Source organism: Chiloscyllium punctatum, chromosome 25, assembly GCF_047496795.1.
Source record: "Chiloscyllium punctatum isolate Juve2018m chromosome 25, sChiPun1.3, whole genome shotgun sequence".
NCBI classification, from domain to species: Eukaryota; Metazoa; Chordata; class Chondrichthyes; order Orectolobiformes; family Hemiscylliidae; genus Chiloscyllium; species Chiloscyllium punctatum.
This window is the reverse complement of record NC_092763.1, coordinates 48,133,304-48,151,560: the sequence shown is the minus strand read 5'-3', so window position 1 is coordinate 48,151,560 and position 18,257 is coordinate 48,133,304. Positions and strand designations below refer to the sequence as shown.

Genomic DNA, 18,257 nt, shown 5'->3' with positions numbered 1-18,257 from the left:
TTTGTCCGCCCCAGTCCAACACCAGCTCCTCCACATCATGATGCAGAATAGTTTAAGGCATTGAGCACGGTGTTGTGCTGGTCCTAACGAATAAAGTCAAGCCCTTACAATTTATTAATATTTGCTGACTGAGTCACAAAATTACAAAATCACCAAAATCATTAGTGCAGAAGGAAACCATTCAGTCCATTGTGTTTGTACTGGTTCTCCAAATTAGCATCTCATCTCTTGCCTTTCTCCTGCCTTCACCCCGTAACCGTGCATGGTTTTTTTTTCCTTTGCAAGTACCTGTGCTTCTCAAGGATCACATCTCTAATGGTTAACGTTTCATGATGGGGGACTGGTCATGTGGAAATCAGGGTTTATATGTCAAAGGTCCTTCTCGCAAACAAATAGTAGAACTATCAAAACAGTTGGCTGCATCTATTTGTGAAACAAGCTGAAGGTGATGGTGGAATTCTGAGCACCAGCTGAAGCGTGAGAATGTGTAACTGTTTGATTAGCCTGCTGACCCATTTTGTCCTCAGAGTCTGTGTATGAGTCTGATTGTGGCAAATAACCTCCTCACCTGCTTATCAGCTTGTGCCCCGCCTGAGTGTAAGTCAAATTAGAAAGGAGCCAGGGGTCAATGTCTGCCTGTCCAGCAGTGCAGAAAATGCCCTAGTTGTCTTTGAAATTACAGTGGCAAGTGATGCTTTACAATACAATACAGCCTGATTCAAGTTGTGATTTCTTGCAATTACTGGACTTATCGCACAGTGAAATGTTGGATCCATCGACCATCACACCATGTTTGGTTTTTCAATTCTTAGAGTCATAGAGATGTGCAGCACAGAAACAGTCCCTTCGGTCCAACTATTTACTATGGAAAAGGACATGGAAGATATAGACTGGAGGGAAATAGATGGTGATATCTTGAAAAATGTCCACATTGCAGAGGAGGAAGTGCTAGATGTCTTGAAACGCATAAAAGTGGATAAATCCCTAAGACCTGGTCAGGTAAACCCGAGAACTCTGTGGGAAGCTAGCAAAGTGATTGCTGGACCCCTTGCTGAGATATTTGTATCATTGATAGTCACAGATGAGGTGCTGGAAGACTGGAGGTTGGCTAACGTGGTGCCACAATTTAAGACCGGTGGTAAGGACAAGCCTGAGCACTATAGTGTGAACTTGATGTCAATGGTGGGCAAGTTGTTGGAGGGAATCCTGAGGGACAGGACGTACATGTATTTGGAAAGACAAGGACTGGTTGGGGATAGTCAACATGGCTTTGTGCGTCGGAAATCATGTCTCACAAACTTGATTGAGGTTTTTGAAGAAGTAACAAAGAGGATTGATGAGGGCAGAGAGGTATCACGATCTATATGGACTTCAGTAAGGCGTTCAACAAGGTTTCCCATCGGAGACTGGTTAGCAAGGTTAGATCTCACGGAATACAGGGTGAACTAGCCATTTGGATACAGAAGTGGTTTGCAGGTAGAAGGGTAATGGTGGAGGGATGTTTTTCAGACTGGTGGCCTGTGACCAGTGGATTGTTACAAGGATCGGTGCTGGATCCACTGCTTTTCATAATTTATATAAAACGATTTGGATGTGAGCTTAAGATGTATAGTAAGTAAGTTTGCAGGTGACACCTAAATTTGAGGTATAATGGATAGCGAAGAGGGTTACCTCAGATTACAATGGGATCTTGATCAGATGGGTCAATGGGCTGAGGAATGGCAGATGGAGTTTAATTTAGATAAATATGAGGTGCTGCACTTTGGAAAAGTAAATCTTAGCAGGACCTATCACCTTAATGATAAGGTTCTAGGGAGTGTTGCTGATCAGAGATCTTGGAATGCAGGTTCACAGCTCCTTGAAAGTAGACTCGCGGGTAGCTAGGATAGTGAAGAAGGCATTTGATATGTTTTCTTTTATTGGTCAGAGTATTGAGTATAGGAGTTGGGAGGTCATGTTGTGGCTGTACAGGACATTGGTTAGGCCACTTTTGGAATATTGCGTGCAGTTCTGGTCTCCTTCTTGTTGGAAGGATGTTGTGAAACTTGTGTTCAGAAAAGATTTACAAGGAAGTTGCCAGGGTTGGAGGGTTTGAGCAATAGGGAGATGTTGAATAGGCTAGGGCTGTTTTCCCTAGAGCTTTGGAGGCTGAGGGGTGACCTTGTGGATGTTTCTAAAATTGTGAGGGGCATGGATAGAATAAATAGACAAAGTCTTTTCCCTGGGGTGTGGGAGTCCAGAACTAGAGGGCATAGGTTTAGGGTGAGAGGGGAAAGATATAAAGAGACTTAAGGGGCAACTATTTTCACTCAGAGGGTGGTACGTGTGTGGAATGGGCTGCCAGAGGAGGTGGTGGGGGCTAATATAATTGCATCATGTAAAAGGCATCTGGATGGATATCTGAATAGGAAGGGTTTGGAGGGATATGAGCTGGGTGCTGGCAGATGGGACTCGATTGTGGTGGGATATCTGGTTGGCATGGATGAGTTGGACCGAAGGGTCTGTTTTCATGCTGTACATCTAGATTAGATTACTTACAGTGTGGAAACAGGCCCTTCGGCCCAACAAGTCCACACCGATCCGCTGAAGCACAACCCACCCAGATCCATTCCCCTACAGTTACCCCTTCGCCTAACACTACGGGCAATTTAGCACGGCCAATTCACCTAACCTGCACATTTTTGGACTGTGGGAGGAAACCAGAGCACCCGGAGGAAACCCACGCAGACACTGGGAGAATATGCAAACTCCACTGACTCTCTTTCCCAAGAGTAGGTCAAGTTTTGCACCTTCTCTCGTGGGTATATCCACATAATGAATCAGAAAATTTTCTTGTACAAACTGAACAAATTCCTCTGCATCCAAACCCTTAATACTATGGCAGTCCCAGTTTTTGTTTATGAATATTAAAATGTAAAATTCTTCATTTTAAAATGTGTACAGAAGGCAGCCATTAGTTCATTTTTATTAATATTGATTCATTTCTATAACACTCCTGTTGATATAGTAAAAATAGGATTTCCAAAAGGACTTGTAAAAGTAAAGCCTCGTGAGAAAATGTAGCCCTGAAACCAATGCAGAAAGTGGAGTAACACAACGGGTTTGGCAGCATCTGTGGAGAGAGAAACAGAGTTATGACTCCTCTTCAGAACTTTTATCCTGTTCAAGCAGTGGTATATAATCATAAAATCACAACTGCATTAAATTTAAGCATCTATTTGGGGTTTTGTTTAACAATGTAACTGAATGTATACCTATTGTAGTACCTGCTCCGAGTGTGGATCACTGGAGCTTCTGCACATATTTCTTTGCTTGTTTTCCTTTCAACATTTTCCCCATTTTTGCATCCTTCAGCCTTTGCCCTGTACATATCTTCTGAAAGTACTGGAGTAATTTTGTCTTTTTAGATGATTGTGTACAGTACACGCAATATCGACTTGGTCAGCTGTCAGTAGACAAGACAATTCAGAGGGTTGTTTCATAACTGCTTGAATATGCTGGGGTAACTGTTTCTCTCTCTCTCTCGCTCTCTCTCGCTCTCTCACATGAGAGAGCAGCCCCATTGTTGTTATGGAGACTTTGATTTTAAACAATAGCATGAAATATACAAAGTTGAAGTCACGTCCAACTGCTGGGGAACAGTCACCAGGTGTCAGCAGCCTTCTATACCTCACCTCATTAACTAAGCTTAATCTGCAAGACTGAATATAGTTTTCACTGGCTGAATGATACAAACAGGCCCAATTCCACTTTACTCAACGTATACAAAAATGGGCTTTCCAACAACGATAACCAGATAGTATTCAGAAGTGGGAACATTTAAAAAAAATAATCCACTAGTTTATACTGGAAAGGCTAAACAAATCTGTTGTATCTTAACTCTCACCATGGCTGGACTCGGCTGAGTATCAGAGCTCATTCAAATCTTTACGGCTCAAGAAAGGCTGAAAATGCATCAGAGAATCTCGCGTTTTTATCTGCAAGTTTGCTTCTTCCTTTTCAGATTTAGTGTCTAGGTAAGGCAAATTCCTGCTTTTGTTTTTAAGAAACACCACATTCAAATCATCATGAGCTTCTAGTTGCTTTTCCAATAAATCTCAAGTGTCTTTTTTTAAAAATTCCTGTTGAAGATTTCTGCTCTGTTTTGTTTTAAAAGAAATGGCAAAATTGCCTGGTGGGTGGATTTTCAAATTGTTAGAAAGAGCAGTAGCACTCCAAAAATGGTGGGCCATAACCTACCTCTCCACTATAAAGGTGGTAGCAATGTCTCCTTAAGCCTAGTGTTTGGCAGCAGGCACAGTCCCACGATTTATGCAGCAGACTCGCTGAACGTGCTGATCAAAGTCTTATGATGTACACGAACTTCATTTTAATTGCTGCACTTGTAAAGATTGTGTGCTGCACACACTCCAGCTAGTATCTACTGGTAACTCAGCCCAGTCAGAGACCATCCCAAAGTTGGGTTGCTACTTTTATTTTTGTTGGGCCAGGAAGAACAAAGCAGTTTTTATCAAGTTTCCACAAAGAGAGTGTGAGAAACAAAGCCCACTCACTTCAATAATTTCAGTCCGAGACAAGATCTGAATCAATTGTGTCACTTATTTTACGCTTGCAAGTGGGTGTGATGTCCCGTGTCTAAAAGGCAGAGGACATACACACCCCAGGTTCAATTCATACATAATATTTATATGATTTAATGTCCATTGTTTTACACTGCTCCCTCCCCTGCTTACATCATCCACTTCCCTAAGACCGGCCCCCATTACCCCTGTTTGCCTCTTGCCTTATCCGGCCTTGTCTGTGATAAAATGCTTATTTCTGGTCTCACAAGGCTGTTTGACCTTACCCTGCTATAGGTCATTGTTAGGCATATCCCTTCTTCATCATTATCTACCCCCTTCATCTGTGCCTTTCCCGAGGCCGTTCTGATCCCTATGACCCTTTTAATTGGGGTTTGTTCCTGTGTTTTCGTAAAAGTGGGAAGCACATGTTTATACCTACTGTTTGTACAGGCGTATCTAGCTTAACTTCATCCCCTCACAACATCTTATCTACTTGCCCATAATGTCTACCTTCTGACATACAGTTTTAGCTAATACAAAAACAATTATATATTTCCTCCACATCGTTTCCATTCTTGTTGACTCAGCTCGTGGCTAAAACAATTACACACTGGTGTGAGTTCATTTTACTTTGTAAGATGGAATTGCAGAATTGCAGAAGTAACATTAATTTACCTATATCCCACAATTTCCCCCTTTTCTTTAATTACCATTTGTTATCTTCTGCATTTTTCTTTTAGGGGCACCTGTTTCATCAAGGCTGTTTCAATCAGTCTTTGGGTGAGCCCTCGTATACAGGGTATGATCATTTTTATTAATTGTTACCCACCAAAAGAGAGCTGACACAAAGCCTGCTGCAATCTGGTTACAAGCCTTGAATTCATCAGGTACCCCCCTAGGGACTCCTACCGAATCGAGATAAATCCTGTCATCGAAAGAAGTGTCTAACAGTAATCTCTTACCCCTTCCCTTTTTCCCTCCTATCTTTTCCTTCTCAATGCCAGGGTAAATGGAATTGCCAATTGTACAATTGCACATATCCCTCTCCAATCTGGAGGTAGCGTGGGTCTCAATATTTTGCCTCCACAGTACCACCACAGATCCGCTCGGGGAACCTTTAGTGCTGAGTAGTTCCCTCCCTTCTCCATTTCGGTTACATTCTTAATCTCTGTACATAATTTCAGCTCCCCCAAATCTTTCGACTGACTTGTACCTCGTCTATGCACACACGACGTGTGATTTCCAACTGCGGCAGAAAACGGGGGGGAACTTTTACATCTTTCTTCTCCAAGGGAGGGAACATCAGTGATAGGGAGGTACAATTCCTATCATTCCACGCAGTCTCATCCTGATACAGGGCTATCATACATTTCATGCCCTTCCTGTCTCGCTTCCACCCGAGCGGAAAGGAAACCACCTGGGCCACTAGCCTACCGGAGGCACATGCAGAGCAATTGCTCTTGTTCAGACTTTTCACAGTATACTTTACCCATTCAACCCAGGCATTTGCATCCCCGTACCCAGTTTCTATTTCAATGGTCTGTTTCAAGTCCTTTACCTCTATAAATTTTACTACTTTAGGATCATCGGGAGGGGTGAAAGATTGTATCTTATTACCCAGTAGTTCTACCCGTTTTCCCCGTCCTACACTAATTCGGAAACAATAGCCCAAGAAATCCTTCCCATTTGCTTTCATTTCTATCCCAAACATTTCATTTCATTGTATCTCATAGGTGCCCCCCCCCCCCCCACCTGGATTGTTTCGTGCCATGTGGTTTTCCTTATCATTAGGTATATTGGGTTACACTTTTTATCAGGACAATCACGAGCTGGTCGGAAGGGGGCCTGGTGTACTGTGATGAGACCATTATACTAAATACCATCCCCAAGGCCATCCCCATAGGACTTAAGATGTATCTCAGAGCTGCGGTACTGTCTCTGATTATCTACATCCCCACAATTTACTAAGCTGCATACATCAGCGTCTATTACTTGTGGATTATCAGACTTGGGGACCGTTAATAATACATATGAAAATGATATTTGACAAAATCCCAATACTAAAAGGGCTAGCATCATATCTCTAGCAGCATTCCCAGTATTCTAAACATCATGCTGAATATACAATCTTACAGAAATAATCCCGCGCTCACGTCGCCACTGTATAATCAGTTACTCAAAGTCTCTTTAGCCTGAGTTTCAGCGAATCTTGCATTGATTCGGCTGTCCAGACTTCTTCCTCAACTGGAGGGTCCACTCGCCCTTTGATCCGAGTGTAGTGAGTCCAGCCTTTCTCTGCTGTCCTTATCGCTGTTTCAGGGGTCAAAAGAGCCTGGTACGGCCCTTCCCAGTCCGGCTGCAATTTAGTCTCTGTCCATGATTTTACTAAGATTCAATCTCCCGGCCGGATGGGATGAATGGTGCATTCAAGGGGTGGAGTCTGTGCCAATAAACCCTGTTTCCTGAGGAAAAACAAAGAGGAGGACAAACCCAGTTTCTACTTCTTTAAAAACAAATCTTTAGTTTCGGGACTTGGCAATTCTCCATTCGTTCCCAAGTAAGGTAATCCAAATAAGATTTCATAGAGGGATAGTCCCAAATCTTTCCTTGGGGCTGTTCGTACTCGCAAGAGAGCTATAGGTAAACATTTGATCCAAGGGAGTCTAGTTTCTATTATCAATTTAGAGAGCTATCGTTTGAGTGTTTGGTTCATTCTCTCAACCTTTCCTGATGATGGCGGGTGCCACGGAGTATGGAACTCCCAGGAAATTCCCAACCCTTTCATTACCCCCCGTAACACTTTAGAGGTAAAGTCAGTTCCTTGGTCAGAATCAATATGGTTCACGAGTCCATATAGGGGAATTATGTGCTCCAATATTGTTTTAGACACTCCACTCGCAGTGGCGGTAGCTAGGGGGTATGCCTCAACCCAACCAGATAAATGATCTACTATGACCAACATATATTTTAGTCTGCCTACCCTGGGGAGTTCAGTATAATCTACTTGTATACTCTGGAAAGGTCTCAATCCTGGGTCTCTTCCTCCCGGGGTCTGTTTTCTCAAGACTTTCTTATTTACCTTTCTGCATATGATACATCCCTCACATATTTGTTTAGCAATTGTATATATTCCTTTACATCCATATTCCCTAAGAACCAAATCACACATTGCTTGTACTCCCCAATGGCTGCCTTGGTGTAGGACAGCCATAATGTCTCGCATCATCATTTTGTTCAACATTCTCCTTCCATCAGGTAACCTCCAATGCCCGTCTGCTGTTTTTACAGTCCCTAAATCTCTCAATTCTTTTTCTCCGCTTTCAGTAAATATTGGAGCTTCCCGAGGACCTGGGACAGTAGGTGTTAGGGAATGAATCACCACTTCTTGTGGGTTCAGGGCTGCTTCCTTAGCCACTTCAGCAGCTAATCTATTTCCCCTAACCTCTGGTTCATTTCCTTTCTGATGACCATTTACATGCACTACTGCTATTTCTCGGGGAAGTAATAGGGACTCCAAGACCCGTTTAATCAATTCTTCATGTACTAATTCTTTCCCTCGGCTGTTGATCAGCCCTCGTTCCTGCCATATCTTGCCAAAAGTGTGCACAACACCAAATGCATATTTAGAGTCAGTGTATACTGTTCCCTCTTTATTCTCTAATGCTCTAAGGGCTCTTTCCAATGCATAGAGTTCACAAGTCTGAGCTGACCACCCATTTGGCAACCGTCCTGCCTCCACCACACTACTGTTTGTCCCGTCTCTACGACTGCATACCCATTATGTCTTTTCCCTTCAATCACCCGGGATGATCCGTCTATAAAAAGTCTAACCCCTGCATGAAATGGAACATCTCTGAGGTCCATGCGGACCTTAGTTTGGTATTCTATAATGTCAAGGCAATCGTGCCCTGGATTCTGAGGAGAGTCTCCTTCCCCTTTCCAAAGAAAGGCAGCTGGATTTAAACAATTGTCAGTGACCAACACTAGATCATCCTTTTCTATTAATATTGCCTCATATTTCAGAATCCGCGAGTCTGTCAACCATCGCCCAGCTTTTTGGTTTAGGATTGTTCTCACTTGGTGTGGAGTGCTTACTATTAGGGCTCCCCCAAATGTAAGCTTTCTGCTTTCCTCCACCAACAGTGCAGTGGCAGCCACAGCCTGCACACACTCAGGCCACCCCCGGGATACTGGATCCAGTAGCTTCGAAAGATATGCTACTGGTTGTCTCATTCCTCCCCACCTCTGGGTCAATACTCCCAAAGCCGCTCCCTTATCCACGGTAACAAAAAGGTGGAAAGGTTTATCTAGAGAAGGTAAGGCTAACACGGGGGCATGGATCAGATCTCTTTTGAGTTTCTCAACTAGTTCTTTTTCCTCATCATCCCAACTTAGACATTTTGGTTCCCCCTCTAATAGTTTGAGATATAATTTCTTAGTCTTCAGTGCATAGGAATCAATCCACAATCTGCAATAACCCGTTAGACCTAAAAATTTGCGTAACTCCCGTTTAGTGCTGGGCAGTGGCATCCCCACTATTCCCTCTATCCGTTCCCGGCTTATCTTTCGCTTTCCCTCACTAACTAAATGTCCCAAGTATTTCACTTCTTGCTCCACATATTGTGGTTTGTTTTTAGATACCCACAGTCCCTGCTCTCCCAGGAAATTCAATAATTTGTTAGTGGCTTCTACTACTCTTTCTCTTCTTTTTCCTGTTACTAAGAGGTCGTCTACATCCTGCAACAGGGTAGTCCCCTTGGGGCTGCTAAATTTCTCCAATATTTGTTCTAACATCTGTCCAAATAAATCCGGGGATTCCATAAACCCCTGGGGAAGCACAGCCCACCGGTATTGCTGTTTCTGTCCTGTCTTAGGGTCTTCCCACTCAAAGGCAAACAAATTCCTACCGTCCTCTGCCAAGGGACAAGCCCAAAAGGCATCCTTTAAATCTATCACACTAAACCATTTGTGGTCATGAGGGATCTCACTTAATAACGTATAGGGGTTTGGCACCACTGGGTGCCTGATCTGTACTATTCGATTTAATGTTCTCAAATCCTGCACCAATCGATAAGTTCCATCGGATTTCCGCACTGGTAGTATTGGGGTATTATAAGGAGACATACATGGCTCCAACAGTCCATCTCTAATCAATCCTTCAATTACTGGCTGCAGTCCTCGTTTACCTTCTATGGAAATGGGATATTGTCACTCACAGACAACGTCCCCTTTCCTTTTTTTAAAAAAATTTACTTCAAGGGGAGGGATCTATAGTTTTCCACAATTCCCTTCCCTAGCCCATACAATAGGGTCTATCTCTCTCTCCACATCCTCTGTCAACATTGCCTTTTGTACAACTAATTCTTTTTCCTGAATTCCAATCCCCAGTCCTAAGAGGATAATTAAATCTCTCCCTAATAAGTTACTTCCTATATCAGGGATATACAACAGTTCCCCTGTGACCCTATCCTTAGGACCTTCTATCATCATAGGTTCAAATACTGGAACAGTAAATCCTTCCCCTTTTTAACCCCGAAACAGTAATTGACCGTGTTGACATTCCTACTTTCTTTGGTTTAAAATTCAGCGATGACCGTGCTGCCCCCGTATCTACTAGGAAGACTACCTCTTCCCTATAGGGTCCCACCTTCAGGTTTATCAAGGGTTCCTGGTGGGTTCCCGGGGGCAGGAACCCCTGACACCCCTATACTTCATCAAAATTCATAAGCGGAATTGCCCTCTCTTCCCTTTTCAGAGCAGGACACTCCCGCTTAAAGTGCCCTATCTTTCCGCAATAATAGCATCCTGCCTGTGGAGACCTCCAGCTCTGCCCCTGTCGCTCGAACCCTCCATCAAACGCTCCCCCTTGTCCTCTCCCTCTCCCTCTCTGTCCTACATGCTGCCACCCGCCCCTCCAGTTGGTCACTATTGGTTCTACTCTTTTCTTTAACTACCTCATCAACCGTAGCTACCATCATTTTCACCTTCTGTTTCTGTCTCTCATCCTCTCTCTTTGCAAACACTTTCTGTGCCTCTCTTAACAATTCATCTAATGGCTTTTCACTCCACCCTTCTATTTGCGGTATCTTTCTCTGTATGTCTGGCCATTCCTTTGTCACAAAAATGTACTTTCAAAAGACCCTGTGCCACTGGGTTCTCAGGGTTCATTCCAGAATATTTCCACATTGAGTCTCTTAATCTCTGCAAAATAAAAGCTGAAGGAGTCTCATCTTTCTCCTGTCTAACTTCAAAGACTTTAGTCAAATTCTGTGACTTCGGAACTGCCTCTCTTATACCTTTTAGAATCAGGTCTTTCAATTCCTTCATTTCTTCTCTATGCTCCGGATTTTGGTTTTCCCACTGGGGGTCTCTGAGGGGAAACTTCACTTCTCCCTGTCCAGCATCCCCATCTCCAATGGGATGTTCCCTGTCCCATATTTTAATGGCTGCTCCCCATATAAGTCCCCTTTCTTCCCCAGTAAATAGTATATTCAAAATAGACATTAACTCAGCCCAGGTATACAGACTGCGCCCCAAAAATTGATCAGTTTGTTCAGACAACCCTACCGGATCCTCAACCAGGACCTTCATTTCTTTTTTAAATATTCTGACCTCCCCACTGCTGAGGGGGGCACTTACAAACCCAATCTCTTTATCCCCTATTGGTACCTCCCGAAGGGGATAAGTCATTACGTTCTTCCCCTTTTTCTTTTTTTTTTAAAGAAGTATTGCAATATTTCTAGCTCCCCATAACTTCAAACACCAATTCATCAATTCATGCTTGACTAACTTTAAAGCCTGTTCCAAACTTGTAAATATATTTATATATTTACATTCATTTATTCAGTATTTAATATTCAAAATGTAAAATGCATACAGTTCTCAATTTTGAAATCCACTGTAATCACCCAGTTTTAGTCCCTTAATTTAAATCCAAAATTAGTTTTCTTAAGTAGTCCTGACCAATCATTGCTCAATTACAATACTATAGGTCGTGAAATAATCAGAGCTGCCTTAAAATTATTTGTCTATTCAAGTTTTAAAAAAAAACTTCTAATGCATGAACTATGGCCGAATCCAAGGTCACAGATATTAACCATAGGATCTTGTTTTTACTACAATCTAATGTTGAACTGAAACTTCAACTGTCCTCCATAAATCGCTTTTATGTAAAGATAAAAGAGATTAGTTAGAAACTGATAGTGAGACAGTCATGACCTGTAAGAAGAACAGGAGTTATCATTCTTTTTTTTTTCATAATCTCTATAGAATCCTTAACCTTTAAAGAAATCATGTTTAGTTTCCATAATAAAAATCAGATTCAAAACAGTCCCGGAACTCAAGCTCCAGGGAATAAAACGCAAACATTCAATCACCAACAAACAAATGTGCATTCAAACCAAATCACAAAGGGTTAAACTTTCTACCAGCTGTACAGCTCTCTTCATTCTCTCTCTCTTTCTCTCTCTCTCTCACTCATTGACAAATAAATTCAGATATTTACAAACCCAGTCTTTGTCCGACCTGAATTTTGGCCAAAAGAGGCGGGACGAAGAATGGATTCCTTAGTCCATATGAAGCAACAATATTTAATCATCTTTTTCCCCTGTACAAGTATTATTTTGCCAATTCCACAACATCCTCCCCAAAGGACTTTCTGGAGGTATGTTGTAAGGGACCCCGCCTCCAATTCCATTGCTTTTTCCTTCTTTAGTTTTCCCGGAGGCTTTTTCCTTACCCACGGCACAACCCATATTGAGTTCCTTCGTTAGTCCCTTATTAACTACTAAAACTCAATCCCGGCCACCAAGGCAATACTTAAAAGTCAGGTTTCTTACCTTGGTCTGTGCACAGAGTTGCCTGGCCCCTTTGTGCCGTATTGTCTATCGAGCTCCTATCACTGTCTGATTCAGATGTCTCTCTTGTGGGATTCGTACCAGTCGCCCAAGGGAGCAGACCAAACCAGGACACGAGACCGCTCCTCAATGGGGAACGGGACGCGTCTTCCCAGTGTCCAAGGCCAGCCACTCCCCCCGGTGATGGAAGAAAATCCCGGACGAGCCCCCAATTGTGAGAAACAAAGCCCACTCACTTCAATAATTTCAGTCCGAGACAAGATCTGAATCAATTGTGTCACTTATTTTACGCTTGCAAGTGGGTGTGATGTCCCGTGTCTAAAAGGCAGAGGACATACACACCCCAGGTTCAATTCATACATAATATTTATATGATTTAATGTCCATTGTTTTACACTGCTCCCTCCCCTGCTTACATCATCCACTTCCCTAAGACCGGCCCCCATTACCCCTGTTTGCCTCTTGCCTTATCCGGCCTTGTCTGTGATAAAATGCTTATTTCTGGTCTCACAAGGCTGTTTGACCTTACCCTGCTATAGGTCATTGTTAGGCATATCCCTTCTTCATCATTATCTACCCCCTTCATCTGTGCCTTTCCCGAGGCCGTTCTGATCCCTATGACCCTTTTAATTGGGGTTTGTTCCTGTGTTTTCGTAAAAGTGGGAAGCACATGTTTATACCTACTGTTTGTACAGGCGTATCTAGCTTAACTTCATCCCCTCACAACATCTTATCTACTTGCCCATAATGTCTACCTTCTGACATACAGTTTTAGCTAATACAAAAACAATTATATATTTCCTCCACATCGTTTCCATTCTTGTTGACTCAGCTCGTGGCTAAAACAATTACACACTGGTGTGAGTTCATTTTACTTTGTAAGATGGAATTGCAGAATTGCAGAAGTAACATTAATTTACCTATATCCCACAAGAGCCTGGGCCACTGTCCGTTTCCTCCCTCGCCAACTACTTCCTCCAACCTAAACGTCAATAGAAGGGCTGCTACATTCGTATCAGTCAAGACCATTCATCTGCAATAGGGCTTACATCAGCCAGAACTTCTGTTCCTGACAACTATATATTGGCTGCTGCTAGATGAGGTCAAGTACAAACACTAAATGAGTAGATAATAACACCTCTGACATTCTCAACTGTCTTAATGTGCTTCACAGGCAAATAGATGCTTTTTAACTGTAGTCAATATTATAATGTAGGCAAACATGGCAACTGTAAACTGCTGCAAAACTTGTTATGGTAATACTCCATTTCTAGTTTTGAGCATGGAGATTGAGCCCTTATAAAAGATTCTGTGGGTTTCAGTCTGGCAGAATTGTATCTGAGTATAAATTGTGCTTTAGGATACAAGTAAAATGGTTGAGTCATTCCCCGATCATGGTTTTTTTGATCAAGAGCATTATTTGATTCTAAAATTACTTGAAGTTCAACACAAATGCTGAAACTGATTTATCAGTCAAGCATTTGAAAAAGATTCTTACTGAAACTTCAACGTTAAATCACTTGTTTTTTTTTTACCCTTTTATGCTATTTAATCCCGTTTGCGATTTAATTGCTTTCTCCCCTTTTCCCAACTCTATAGAAGAATTTGTAAAATTTTACCTTTAAAAGAGCCGGCTCCCAGCTGGCTCTGTGAGGCAGAAAATCCGTAACTTCAAACTACTCTGCAGAGAGCGGAGTTTACGAGCAAAGGTCGTTTTCTTAAAAAAAAACTTCAAATGCTGTGGGGGAAGGGAGTGAGGAAGATAGAGAAACGAGAAGCAGCAGGTGCATTAAGAATAGACGGCTGGTTTTGAAGGCCAGAGGTGCCTAAAACAAAAATGCAAATGATTTATTTAATTTTTTTTCTAAACCACATTTCAGAGTGTTCAACTGACATGGGCTTACTGTGAACTATAAGCATACGGCCTGTGGTATTGGAATTTATGTCAGTTTGTTGAATGGCACGCAGTGAACTCTTGGGATTTCAGCAAATGCCTGAAGTGATACTCTTCCTGAATGACCCAGTCCATCTGTGTAACAGGGAGCTCCAGATTGTTTCCAATCACTTGCTCTATGCCAAAAGCTCACCTTGCTGTTATGAATGCAGAATAAGTCTGCTACTTTACCTCAAAGGTTCCTAGACCTTTTGAAGAAATCGGGGAGAGGGTTACCTGAGGGGGTCCCACTTAAATCCAGCTTTAGTGGAGCTGAAACATTAAATAAATTCAGAACAACGTTTTTAGGTATGACTGAACTGCAGGCTTCAGCTTTTAAAGGACGAATTTAAGTTTGATTCTAAAAAAATCAGTGTATTTTTATAAAGAATAATGAACATCTCAGTTACTCTGTAGGGGGTTGATGTCAAAATGGGGAATATTTTTATTGTAAGAAAAGTGCTGGATATCTTAATACAAAGGTGGAAGGCTTGGTATTTTGGAAGAATAAGATCAAATGTGCTGAAGCATCAGTTTCATCTGCATGGTAGGCTGGGCTGAAAGTATTAAGAATTGTGAGGCTTCTATATGTAGCACATTTGGGTGGCTTATATGATCGAAGTAGAGAGTAAGAGATAATGTTGGATTAAGGCTAGATATTGTAATATTGAATCTCAATGCAGCCATTTTGAATGCAGTGATACAACCAAGGCTGGAGGAGTATGCCATCACTCTAGTCCCATTGCACCACTGATCATAACATAAAATAAAAAGTGCTTTTCCCAATTACGTAGATGGCCAACTATACACCTGATTTGTGTCAGGTTATACATAAAGATCTAATAATTAGGCCTCTTAATAATCACGATTATTGGTTTATTTCAAAGAAACTTATTCAATAAAGATGGTTAATACACAGCACTGTTAATAAAGGAGTGTAAACACTTATCCCGTCTACAAATTCCCCCAAAAAAACTGTTCAGGAAAAAAGGGAGGAAAAACATCAGATTCTCTTTAGTGATCGGCTTTCTGAAAGAGAAAAAAAAGGTATTTGGGAAATGTGTTATTCCTGAAGGCAAAAGGATAAAGTGAATGATAAAGCTGCCATTTTGAAGTCTGTTGCTTTGATCTGTGGTCAAGTCCCTAATCTTTCACAGTTGTTGCTGGAGTCTTGCAGCTGCAACTTGCTCAGGCAATCCAGTGTTGTAATGCTCCTTCAGTCTATCTTTCAAAAGAACATATGGGTTTCTCCTGAACTCAACAAGTGTTTTCTTTTCAGAAGTGAGAAGGATCCGCCCGTCAGCTTGTTCTTAGTAGGCTTTCAACCATCTGACCCAGATAAAAACAGAAGCTTTCTGAGGCAGTCTCTATTCAAAATTGGCCCAACAGACATGTAGCAAAGGAAGACGTTATCATCAGTCATGTGACTTCTAGGAAGCCTTGTTTTTTAAAAAAAACCTCCGTTGTCCACAATGACCTTTTCAATGACATATTTTAAAGATATCATTCTAGGTAATACTACATAACTTGAAATAAATAAATTTTTTCACAATCCTTCAAAACTTAAATCCTCTGGACAATATTAAATTTGAAGCACCTGCATAATTGTTAGAAAATTTTCGTGAGAAGAAGATTAGTTGGTTCATTGAACCCATCTCAAACATGCACGATTCACCAAAGCATCATAACTCCCTCTGTCTTGTTATTTTGTGATGTTTGTGATTATTTAATGTTAATTAAATAATCCTTGGCTGAGCCTCGGCTGGGAGTGATTTTATCAGATGTCAAAAGCCAGATGTAATATCTTTAATCACTAAAAATATCTGAGATGCTCCTTCCTGAGCCCCAAGATGATCAAAAAAAGATTCCAGGCAATTAGAAGAGGTACCAGCTAAAATCATTCCCAACTTCTGCAAGTCATGATATTGCTTTAGTAAACAATGTGTCCAGTTTTTAAAAAAAATGTTACATTGACTTAGTACACAGCATTCCAGCCTGAAGTTTGTTCTCATGAAACAAAAAAAGCAAAGAACTGTGGATGCCGGAAATAAGAAACAAAAACCGAAATTGCTGGCAAAACTCAACAGGTCTGGCAGCATCCTGATTTCGGATTTTGCCTGAAGCGTTGATTCTCCTGCTCCTTGGCTGCTTCCTGACCTGCTGTGCTTTCCAGCACCACACTCTCTACTCTAATCTCCAGCATCTGCAGTCCTCACTTTTGCCTCTGTGGAGAGAAAGCAGAGGGAATGTTTTGAGTCCAGTGACCCTCCTTCAGAACTCTTCTGAAGAAGGGTCATTGGATCCAAAACATTCTCTCTGCTTTCTGTCCACAGGTGGTGCCAGACCTGCTGAGTTTTCCCAGCAATTTGTGAGTTTTTTGTTCTAGTGAATTCTGTCAGAAAGCAAGGAACCTCCTGAAAACTAGTCTCATCTTCACTTGCATAATTTCTAGTCATGACACCAGCTCAAATAGTCAATCCACAGCAGTACAGTCTAATACACTCAACGTTTTAAATAAATCTCCACAGGGTCTAAATATTTTATTGGAACAATACACCCAGTGTCTCCAAGTCTAATTAAAGGGTTTTTCAGCTACAGGTCACATTAGCTGCCTTCCTTCAAACCTTTCCATGGACCTTAATATCACACCTAATGTGAGGAAACAACATTTGGAACCTATTGGGTGTGATTATTTTGTGTGGTAGTGCTTAGTGGATGATAGGGAATCAGCATCCCCTTTATTATCGATGCTTCTCTCAGTTTCCTTTGCTTTCATGCAAGAGTCTGAAGTGGATAGACCAACTTCATAGCCACCCCTGCACCCTTTCTACCTAACTCTGAATGAGGCCTAACCAGGATCTTGTTTCCAGGACCAAGAACATAATAATTTGTTTCATAACAGATTGTTCTAGTATTTTTCTTTCCTTGCTAATAGCCTCTCAACATTGATTGTGCACCTTCAGAGGATTATGTGTATGATGCCGAGGTCATTTTGCCACTCAACAGACTTGAATTCGCTGGACTGTTGTTTTCTTTTTACTCTGTTATGCATTCTAGGTTATTCAATAAATGTTCTATTTCAAGTTTACAAAATAATTTGTATATGGAGTCCTGCCTTTCCCAAAAGAAATGAAAATCAAAAAGCAGTTGGAGAGTTATGCAGAAACGAGGAGGAAGCAGAAGTCTCCCGTCACAAAGACAAAAACATTTTTTTTAAAGTAAAAAATAAACCAGGTTGTCCTCTGCCAGACTGAATTTGTTGCATCTGTTAAAGCTCATGTATATTCATGAGTCTCATTAATATTCATAGATTGTGTATCTCATTAATATTTATGTTGGTGCTAAGCAGTTCTGCTTGTTGTCTTTTCCACTACATGAAGCATGTGACAACAGTTCTGTGTCACCACTGAAGCTGGGAGGCAAATCACAGAGATGGAAAAAGGGGGAATTTTAACTGTAGGGGAGGAATATTGTAGAAGGATATTAAAGGAATTCTGTCTCTGTGGAGACATATCTGGCAATTCTTGTTCCATTTTATGACAAATATGGCATTGAACTACACATCCTGAATTATATTATTCTGTTGTGCTCTACATGGCAGATGGCTTTGTGGTTTTTATACATTACAGAAAAATGTTTCCCAAATATTTTTCAACGTGAATACACAAGAGATGTCTCAAAATTATGTACATGTGTAGCTATAGATTTTGAGACCTGCAGTTGAAGTGGTAATCATTACCTTTGCTGCTGATCAATGCAACAAAAAAAGAAGTGATGCTTTCTGGAAAAAACATGAGGACAGAATCAAGGTAGTTTGCTCCGACTCTCCTGTTCAAGTGAAGCTACTTGAACAGTGTACCAAAGTAAGGTCCAGTGTAATATTTGTGCTTTTGAGATAGGAAGGGA

At 41.5% G+C, this 18,257-nt stretch overlaps 1 protein-coding gene and 1 long non-coding RNA gene across 2 annotated transcripts in view; one reads left to right on the top strand and one right to left on the bottom strand.

Moving 5' to 3' along the window:
• Positions 1 to 18,257, top strand: part of efnb1 (ephrin-B1) — a 232,508-nt gene that overhangs the window by 109,393 nt on the left and 104,858 nt on the right. The window lies entirely within an intron of this gene.
• Positions 6,295 to 13,343, bottom strand: LOC140495914 (uncharacterized). Its single transcript, XR_011964124.1, has 2 exons — positions 12,401 to 13,343; positions 6,295 to 7,024 (listed from the first exon to the last, which is right to left on the bottom strand). It is a non-coding gene; the product is annotated as an uncharacterized lncRNA (long non-coding RNA).